At 31.2% G+C, this 11463-nt stretch overlaps 1 non-coding gene across 1 annotated transcript; it reads right to left on the bottom strand.

Annotated features, from left to right (window-relative positions):
• Nucleotides 1-3437: 3437 nt before the first annotated feature.
• Nucleotides 3438-3511, bottom strand: TRNAN-GUU (transfer RNA asparagine (anticodon GUU)). Its single transcript has one exon. It is a non-coding gene; the product is annotated as a tRNA-Asn (tRNA).
• Nucleotides 3512-11463: the final 7952 nt, after the last annotated feature.

The following is an 11463-nucleotide window of genomic DNA, read 5'->3' as shown; positions in this document are numbered from 1 at the left end:
TCATCCTGTCATTGCACAGTCAAAGTCAAATCTGGTCAAGCATTCAAAAGTTGGTTAAACAGTCAAATCTGATCAAAGATTGGTCAAATGAGAGGGGTTTAACTACAAATATTGATATTTTTGGATGTCTTTGCAAAATTGGACTACAGGATTGAAAATGGGTTATTTAGAAAATTAACACAAATATTATTTGGTGATAATTTATTTGTCAAATAAATTATCTTTTAATAGTCTAAATTATCATAAATTATTAACCAACTATATTTGTCAAATAGTCTATATCTCTCTAAATATCTTTTAATATTTATCTTTATCTTTATTTTAAAAGATATTTGAGAGGTTTTAGCAACCGAAAAGTCCAGTCCAAGTCTTATATAAAGAGACCAAGGGAGAAGTAGAAAGGACAAGCTCGGGACTTCGGAGTTTTAGAACCCTTAGGGGTGCCTAATTTCATTTCCTTTCTCTCTCTTTTCTTCTCTCTATTCTTCTTCTATTTTTATTTTGCATTCATGGAGTTCTAAACTTCTTGGGTTGATTCCATTGTAATTTCTTAATTGGATTTTGAGGTTAGATCAATTAATTTCTTTGTTCTTTTTATTATTCTTGAGGTTTTCATTCATCTATGTCTTTTATCTTTGAATCACATAAGAAGTAATGATTTTAAATCTATATGCATGTTGGTCATATGAGTCCAAGGGTTTTTAAATTGAATTGAGACTTTACTTTGATTTTATTTAAAACTTTCATATGATTAAATGAGTTTTCACCAATAATTGAGACTTTACTTTGGTTAAAGGTATTTACTCTAACTACAATTAATTGAGACTTTACTTTGATTAATTAAGCTTTTTATTTGGTGAGGAGATAAAAGAATAGACATGATTAGGCATAGTAAATTTGATTGAGACTGTACTTTGGTTGAATTTATTGTGGATAATCTAAAAGTTCTCACTTTTAATTGAGATTGTACTTTGGTTAAAAATGAGAGCCAACAAATTAATATAGACTTTACATTGATTAATTTGTAAATCTACAACAATAATTAATTGAGCAATAATCTTTAGATAACCGATGATGAATCTATTTTGAAAAAGCAATGAAATCAATCTATTTTCGTTACTATTTTTTTATCTCTTTTTATTTTTTATTTCTTTCTTGTTTATCTTAATCCTCCTATATTTTTATTATTTTATTTGATTAACTTTTTTGTATAGTTTTATAAGAACTAATTTGTTAAAAATCAATTTCGTGTTCGTTGGGAGACGACTTTGGGTTAGTTTACTCTTTCTATTTTGTTGACTACTTTCTTAACAATACTGAAGTTGTTATAGCTTAGTAGTATTAATTTGATCGCGTCAACGATAGCGTTATCACCAACCTAGAAAACTTGATTGAGTATGTGGTTGTGATGAGTGAATCCTAAAATTGTTCAAACATGAAATTCGTTCTACATTGTTGATTGGGACTTATGCTACTGAAAGGCACTATTTTTCTATTGTCACATATTGGTTTTAATGGGGCAATTTGGTCCATGCATGGTTCAAACATTTTAGACTTACTCTGATCATGATAAACACATTTTCCATTAGTTTAGTTGTTGTCCCAGATTTTGCATCATGCCAATTCCACACATTGCATCCTGCAAAAATTGATGCATTTGTCATTTTCACTTTGGTTTTGCTGATCCATTCTTCTACTGTCATGGTATAAGATTTCTCTACTGCCATGTTCTTCCGTGTTTATTTTCTCCAAACAACAACAACAATTGTGATATGAAATTTGTACATGCTTCACTCATCTAGATTCATCTTCATTCTAAATAAGTTCATTTCATATTTTCATTAGATTTTACCTTTGCATAGATTTTACTTGCATAATTTCAATCTGATTTTGTATTCACTTATAACACTGCATTGCATAACACTTGGAATTTGTTTTAGGGCTGAATAATATAGATTTTCACGCATACTTGTGCTTACTGCATTAGTATTTTGCTAAAATAGGCTTTGTGCATGCTTAGGAGCCCATTTCCTGTGTGAATAGCATATAAGTCTACATACATATGAGCAATTCAGTTTGGTTATTTTTAATTCTTTGAAGATTTTGGTTTTGGTGTTGTGTAAATTATGTTTTGCATTGCCATATTTTGATTATGATCATGCATGCATCTTTCACTTAGATTCTACATCATTCCACTAGGTTCCAAGCATATTGCATTCTACATTGCATTCATACATATCATAGTTTTGTTTCATTCATGCATATAGATTAGTTTTAATTCAATAAATTCTACATTTTTCTTTATTTTAATTTATTTTCCCCCTTTGCTTTCTTTTTATTTTCTTTTTAACGAGATTAAAATTACTTAAGCTAAACTTAACACACACTATTTCCTTGGATTTGATACCCAGGGTTTCCCTATACTTCATTAGGGGGATTTTGGTTATGTTTTCTCTAAGCGCGACTGAAAAATATGACTTAACAAAGTCTCTTGATGTATAAAAGCACCTTTATTTAAATACTGAATTTCTAATCTCAAATAAAACTTTGCCCTTCAAAGATCCTTTATCTCAAATTCTTTCTTTAAGTAATCAATTGCCTTTGTGAGCTTATTAGGAGTTCCAACAATGTTTATGTCATCTACATAAACAATAATTATGGAAAATTTTTTTTCTAATATTTTCATATAAATACAAGGACAAATATGATAATTTCTATATCTTTCTTTTAACAAGTACTTAATAAGACGGTTATACCACACACATCCTAATTGCTTTAATCAATAAAAGGGTTTGTTCAATTTTATTGAATTACCTTCTTTAGAATTTTCCTTGTTGGGCAAATTAAATCCTTTAGTGATTTTCATATAAATATCTTTCTTAAGAGAACCGTACAAATAGGCTGTAACATCATCCATTAGATGTAAATGCAGACCTTGTTGTGCAACTAGGATAATCAAATATTGCAATGTTGTTGCATCCAATATCTTGTGAAAAAACTTAAGCAACCAATTGTGTTTTGTATCTAAAAATTTCATCATTCTTATTTTGTTTTTGAGCAAAAATCCATATGTACCCAACGGGTGATAGAGGAATATCCTTAGATTCCATACAATAGAACTTCATGGTGAATAGTTACAATTCAAAGGACTTATAGAAATTATGATGTGGTATAATTAGTAATTTTTAATATATTATATAAGAGGGGAAGGGAATAGTTATAGAAAGTGATTTATAAATGGGGATTGCAGAGGTGATTTTATTAATTTAGGTTTCGACTTCTAGGGTGCGTGTTTAGAGTTCTTCTTCTAAACACAACACATTTATTACAATTATTATTATTTTATTTTACTACTATCATTGTTATTATTTCTATTATTATTACTAGCAAAAACACAAGCGTTCTGTTCGTATTTAACGAAAATATTGTTTCTTTTTCGCTAGAAGGAGGGTTTGAACCTCCGACCTTGTGGTTAACAGCCACACGCTCTAACCAACTGAGCTATTCTAGCCTTTAAATATATATAAAGGCTTAAATATACATTCGATCCCTATTTTTGTTGACTTTATTCAATTTGGCCCATATTTTCGTTTTATGTTCAATTAGGTCCTCATTTTCGTCAAATTGTGGTCAATTTGATCCTTTCCACTAACGGTGTTTAAATAGTTAACGTTTTTGAACAGTACATGCCACGTGTCAGCTCCTTGTTTTTTTAATTTTTTAAAATTTTTTAATTTCAAAAAAAAGTGTCCACGTGTCAAGTTACAATTGTGCTACGTGTCAATGCTAGTGCCACGTGTCAGTTTGTAGTTGTATGATTTATTTTTCTTCAATTTAGTCCCGATATTTGTTATTTTTGTTCAATTTAGTCCCTATATTCGTTATTTTTGTTTAATTTAGTCTCAAATTTTGTTAAAATAAAACCATTTAATTTTTAAAATTGACATTATTATTAGTTATTTTTTAAATTTAATTATAATTTATAATATTTATTTATTAATTGAATATAATTCTTAAATTCAATTGTTAAATAGAATATAATTATTTAAATATTATTAAAATATAATTATTAAAATTTTAAAAATATATATTAACATTTGTAAAATTCACATTTAAATTTAAAATATTTAATATTTTTATTTCATTTTAGATATTAAAATCAAAAATATTTTATATGTAAATGTTATTTTTCTAAAATATTTTGAATATTTAAAATATTTTTATATATCAATTTTAAAAATATTTTAGAATATAAATATTAGAAAAAAAAATTAATAATTATATTCTTATAATATTTTAAATAATTATATTCTATTTAGAAATTAAATATAAGAATTTATTCAATTTATAATTAAATTTAATAATTTATAATTGAATTTAAAAAATAATGAATTCAAAGGTCAATTTTAGAAAAGATATTAATATAATTTGTATAAAAGATACTAAATTTCGTGTCAATTTGAAAGGGACAAAATTGATTTATTTGAACAAAAATTGAGACTAAATTGAACAAAAGTAACGAATATAGGGACTAAATTGAACAAAACAAATAATAATACCACAAATTGACATGTGGCACAACTGTGACTTGACACGTGGACCATTTTTTTGAAATTAAAAAAATTTTAAAAAAAATTTTAAAAAATAAAAAAAACCAGGAGCTGACATGTGGCATGTACTGTTCAAAAACGTTAAATATTTAAACACGTTAGTGAAAAAGACCAAATTGATCACAATTTGACGAAAATGAGGACCTAATTGAACATAAAACGAAAATAGGGACTAAATTGAATAAAATCAACAAAAATAGGGACCAAATATATATTTAAGCCTATATATAAAAGAGGTTTTTAAAGTAAAGGTTTAAGAGAAAGAAGATTTTAGAATAACGGTTAAAAGTAAATTATTTATAAAATAATTAATTTTTAAAATAATAAAGGGTAAAACTGGAATAATGAATTGTGGTTACAAAGAGAAGTATCCTCTTTATATATTGTTATAGATTAATTTTATTTTATTTTAATATTATTATTATTATTATTATTTCTATCATTATTATTATTATATATTATTTTTTTTAATCTTATTTTATTATTATTAGTATTATAATAATAATTATTGTTATTTATATTATAATAATAATAATTATTATTATTATTATTTTTATTTTTATTTTTATTGTTATTACTATTTGTATTATTATTATTATTTTATGTTACTATTATTATTATTATTTTTATTTTTATTCTTATTATTACTATTATTATTATTATTACTATTATGATTATTATTATATTATTTTATTATTATTATTATTATTATTATTATTATTTATCATTGTTTTATTTTATTTATGATTTTATTCTTATTGTTTCATTATTAGTGCTTTATTTAATTATTATTATTATTATTTTATTTTTATTATTTCATTTTATTATTATTATTATTATTATCATTATTATTGTTGTTGTAATTTTTATTATTATCATTATTACTATTTTATTGCCCATGCGATATTTTGGGACAATGGTTATGTGTTCTTTCTAGTTTGTATATTGTTTGGTTGTCCACGATTGTGTGTTGGGTATAACACTTTTGTTTTGATGGTTTTATATGAATTTAGAAAGGATATATGTGTGCTTCTAATTGAATGATGAATATGAACTATGATGTTGTAAATTTGAGTATATGAAGTATATGAATGCGTATTTTGGTTCCTGGATGTTTGAGAATTGAATTGTTGGATGCTAGGAATTGAGTTAGAGTACCTAAAACAAGTAGTGTCACATTACTGGTGTAGCTCCTAACGGTGCAGAGTGAACCGCCAGACAATAACCAGAAATAGGGAAGCTTTGTATGTCGTGATGCCCGGTAGTGTTATGGAACCGCCAAGCGGTCTACACTTCAATTTCGCCTGGTGGCGCTTAAGTTACGTCAGGCGATGGTGTAGTGGTAGGGTGTGTTTGTGATATGTTTTGCAAGGCTTGTTGTGTTGGTCCTAGTTTGGGATATGCTTGATATTGTCATGGGTGGGTAGGTTCATGATTGGTGATTAGCACATGATAATATGAGCGGGGAGATTCATATTATGATGCTCTCATGTGATGATATGAGCAGCGAGGTTCGTATGTTTCGTGCTCATACTTGAGGGTTGTTGCGAGCGGGGAGGTTCGTAGCTATTGGATCACGTGTGTTGGACTACGGGCGGGGAGGTCCATAAAGTTGGACTACAAGCGGGGAGGTTCGTAGAGTTGGACCATGAGCGGGCAGGTTTGTGGAAGCATTGGAATCCCTAAGACTAGCTTGAGTGTGTATCTTGTATAGGGCAGTGTGTTTTTTTTTTAATTCCATTTTAATGTGTTGCGATGTGGACTGGAACTAGGAGGTGCTTGACTGTGTCATGAGCGGGTAGGTTCAAGGCTGGTGGTGAACACGTGATAATATGAGTAGGGAGGTTCATATTATGATGCTCTCGCTCGTGTGAGGATACGAGTGGGGAGGTTCGTATGTTTCGTGCTCACACTTGAGGGTTGTTTTGCGAGCAGGGAGGTTTGTAGCTTTTGGATCACATGTGTTGGACTACGGGCAAGGAGGTCGGTAGAGTTGAACTACGAGCAGGCAAAATCATAGAGGTATAACCCCAAGCGGGCATATTCGAGGAAGCATATATATCCTGAGTCCATGGTCATGAAATTGTGGGTTGGAAACCTTAAGGCAATAAGGTTTCTTGGTTAAGGATTGACTGAAATAAAGTAATTTGGGGTGAACTTTTATGTATTAAATTATACATTTATATTGTTACATGAGCTTACCCTTTCTGTGTGTGTTTGGCGATGATCGTGTAATTCGTTACACGGGAGCAAATGTTGTTTCAGGTGGAGCTGGTGACGCTTAAAGCCGAAGAGGGGTTAGCATGGGAAGTTTTATAGACTATATTTGACTATTTTGTAAACATTTAGTTAATTATTTTTGAACTATGTTAACATGGAGTTTACTTTATGGTTTTGAATTTCGAGACATTTTAGTAAGGTTTTAATTTTCCTGCATTTTGGAAAATAACTTTGAATAATAATGATATATTTAATATTATTTTACTTTATTTTATTTAAATTAGTAATATTTGGGTGGGATGTTACAATTATTTTGGTTACTAATCTAGTTGCTAGTTGGTCTTAAAACAAATTATTGAATGAATGATCTATTTTCTGTTTTGAGTCTTATATACAACCACTAAAACATTGATTTGAATGTTTAATCCTGATCCCAAGTTAGGAATAGAAAAAGAATTTAAGTTTGCCTACACTACTTAAGAAATAATTATAGCAGAGTAATGGGCGAACCTCTTTCCTCAATTTCTTCTCATTCTTTTGTACTCACTTTCTCACCCTTATCTTTTAAGGTATCTTACCATTGAAGGTTTGTAAGATACGAAATAGAAATTGCTAATCATAGGTTGTCTTTCATGTTCGACTTAAGTAGTAATAGGTGTATTACTTAAGTCCCATGTTCTCTTAGTACCACAAAAGTAACACAGTCATTGGGTGTATGACTATTGTTACAGTAGTAGGAGAGGCTTGAAGGAAACTTTTGTGATAGGAGTTGAACAGTTTATCCAGACTGCTCGACAATATAAGTATTATGCTCTTGATGGGGGATTAGATGTCCCTGCATCAAGTGCGAATGTACTCATATTTTGGAAGACGGAAGTTAAAGTTCATCTATACAAGAAAGGATTCATGTCAGATTACTGGATTTGGACATTTCACGGTGAAGAAGTTCCTTAGGGTGAACATGAAAGACGTTTCCTCGGGTGAACATGAAAGACGTTTCCCTAGTTCAAGCACAGTTGATCATACCTCTGAGATGAATCAAGCTATGTATATGCAAGACATGTTGAATAATGCTCTTGACCAACATGCTTCATTTGAACAAGAAAACCAGGGTCATTTAGAAGAGTCTCCAAATGAATTTACTCAGAGGTTTTACAATTTATTAGCATAGGCAAATGAACCTGTATTTGAAGTGCTAATAGAGTCAAAATTGTATGTATGCATTAGACTTTTGTCCTTCAAATACAACTAGAATGTTCCCAACTAAGCATTGGACAACATTACAAAACTCATTTTAGATCTAACAACACCAATGATGATGATGATTAATTTTTAATATGTGTACTTTGTATGTGTCATCGTTGTTGTGTAGTTGTAATTTGACCTTTTAATTTTTAATACTTGTACTTGTAATTTGACATCAGTATTTGTTCTTGACATTCATCATTTATTTTTTCTAATAGTATTCATTGAAAATAGTTTACAATGTCATATGATGGTCCTCCTAATCTTGGTAAGGGGAAAGAGATAGCAAAACCTAAAGCAAAAAGGGCACTAAAAGTTCCTCCTACAAGACCATCCACATCCACTCCACCCACTGTTGCTGACACACATAGTGCACCCTTACAGTCCATGTCCCCATCCGTTGCACCCATGCTATTACCATCCCCATCCATTCCTATTGTAGAGGCCACACCATCTCCTGTTATGGACCCACACCACCTCCTGTTATGGTACCCACACCACCTCCTGTTATGGTACCCACACCATGCCCTCCTTTGGTACCCACACCACCTTCTATTATTGCAGCCACACCACCTCCTATGATGGTGCCTATGCCACCCCCTATTGTGGTACCACAACCTTCTTCCTCATCCTCTACTGTTGCTGCTATACCTTCTCCATCATCAATCCTTTCACCTAATATTCCTGCCTCTTTAAATCCCACTAATGCAGATGCTACTGTTGTTGACCCTCCTTTCCATGAATGACCGATGATTGAACCTTATGGGAAAGGGTAATAATAACTTCTCCCATCTTAAAAACTAATTTTTTTAACATGACTTGTTTTACCTTGCCCTTTTGTGCATGAATTTTCTTCAATCCATGTGCAAGTTTTATCCTTCTAGAGTTTCTTCCCATGCCACTGTAAGGTCTGCTAAGCAACAATATCTAACTGCTTGGCCATCATGGGGAGCAGTACCTACCCAAGATAAAGATAATTTTGCCAACATTTTAAGGTAAAAACATCATCAACCTTATTCTCTTTCAATAACTATGTATGTTAAGAGTGCAATGCAATTGATGATTTATACTTGATTCATTGTCGTAGAGGAAGGTTCAATAGAGACTTGAGCATTAAACTCTAGAGCTTCATATAGGCTCTCTAAGATGTTTAGAAAGGCCAGAAGTGCAGGACAACGCCCTTACTGGCTTGGGGATGATGTGTGGAATCAATTGCTGGCACATTGGAATTCTCCATCCTACCGTAATAAATGTGTTACAGCCAAAAGGATTAAAGCTTCCCCCAAGGGTGGGAGCCTACATGCAATTTCATTACCACTCATCAGATGCAATTTGTATGGTAAAAACATTCTCTCTTAAGTAATTCATAACTTAGAATATTAAAAATATTTGCTTAAAAAGTAACACCATATTTTGTTTTGCAGGCACATAAGCTTGGACGACATGTGCACATTGATGAGGTATTTAAACAAACCTATCTGTGTGAGGGATCTAACGTGTATGTTGATGAAAGATCTCGGAGGACCCATGTACGCAAAAAAATTCATTTGTTTCTCATGAAAGTATAATCTTGAACCTATTTCACTAATACCTTCTTGTTTACTTAACAGGAAGAATTTTAAAATAAACTTTCACAGGTCAGATCTGAGCAAGGCTCTTGTGTTGGTCCATCAGATCCTAATGACGATCCTACCATGGAAGACATGATTAGGACTTAGTGTTGGGTTGAGGTTGTTGGTGAAAAGAATAAAGGAAGAGTATATGGGGTAGGCCAACTTGTTGCAAACACAGGTGCAAACGGTAGCCTCAGGCACCAACCATCTTCCTCCACTTCTAGTGTTAAGGACGTTATGTACCTCAGGCAAAGACTAAAAGCTCGTGACCATGCTTGTGAGGAATTAAAAGGCTAGTCACAGAACTTACACAATCTAGTCTTAACATTGCTGCCTCCTGATCACCACGCCCTTTAGCAACCTCAATCCAACCTAACACCATCCAATAGCAGCTCGCACCAGTCCATCCTACAATAGTCTAGTCCGTACTAGTCCATCCCGCACCATTCCAGCCCATCATAGTCCAGCATGCAATAGTCCAACCTAATCCAGAAGACTTTGATTCTGATGACTACTTAGACTATTAGGACCATGTATCAAAATTATTGAGGACTACTTTTTAGTTTGATTGAGTAAGTAATATTTGATACTTTCACTTTATGTTTAAATACATATACATATTATGTTTAATTAATATTGTGATGTTTACGTTTAATGTTGGAGTTGAATTAGATATATATATATATATATATATATATATATATATATATATGTGTGTGTGTGTGTGTGTGTGTTTAGAATTGATAAAATTTTATAACTGGCAGGTATGTTTCTGAATAACTATGATTTGCAGTCTGGTTTGTTGTGTGTGGTTAGCAAACCAAATCAAAGCAGACTTTGCAGTTTAAACAATATATACCAACGACTTTACCGATGGAGGTGTCCGTCAAAAATTGGTGTAATCACAAGAACGATGGAACCAACATCCGTCGGTAATTACCAATGAATGATGGATCCATTGTTAATTTTTGCAGACGAGCTTGTTACCGACAAATTTTTGGCTGTCAAAAATTCGTCGAAAATTACCATTTACCGACAGATATCAACCTTTACCGACGGATATTACCGTCAAAAAAACATGATTTTCTTGTACTGAATTCACGTTAGTCGTAGGATGTCTTATGGTAGTGGAAATATTTGAACTATGTGTGTCTTGAGACATTGTTCTTAGCGCACTTCTCAATTTCATACACCATTCGATTTGGAACTAACCCTCTTGTGATACACAAGCGGTCTCACCAGTTGTGCAATTTGTTTCTTGAGGGTGTAGTTTTGGTCAATGTCTTAATTTTTTTTAGAACTAAATTTAGTCAATGTGAGTTCTTTTATCATAGGGCTAGCAAACACTTGTTTTTCAATTTAATCAAGGTGTCTCACATTAAAGTATCGACGAGAAAAATCAATTTGATGTAAAAGTCACTTATTTAATGAACTAATCTCAACCACACACTTAATGAATTCAATGTCCTTTTTACTTGTACTACAATAAAAGTTTCATTCATAACAAAATTTGTATTTTTGTTTCCTTTTTATTCAGTAATACTGGAGATGGGAACATAATAACAATGAATGAAGTGTAATGTAAAAATGGTAAAATTTCAAACTACAGCACGTGGATATATGATGACTGCTCAAAATGCAATGGAATCAATAAGAGTGGTGATCCAAATTGCAACAAGAAACACAATATTAGTCATTTGTCTATTCGCGACATTTCTCAAAATTTAAGTATTGTTCCACAATTTGTTACCATTGTATAAAATATATATATATAT

This window comes from Vigna unguiculata, chromosome 8, assembly GCF_037176805.1.
Source record: "Vigna unguiculata cultivar grain cowpea cultivar isolate G323 ecotype 2 chromosome 8, ASM3717680v1, whole genome shotgun sequence".
Lineage (NCBI taxonomy): Eukaryota > Viridiplantae > Streptophyta > Magnoliopsida > Fabales > Fabaceae > Vigna > Vigna unguiculata.
Note: the sequence above shows the minus strand (reverse complement) of the source record. Positions and strands in the feature narration are given on the sequence as shown.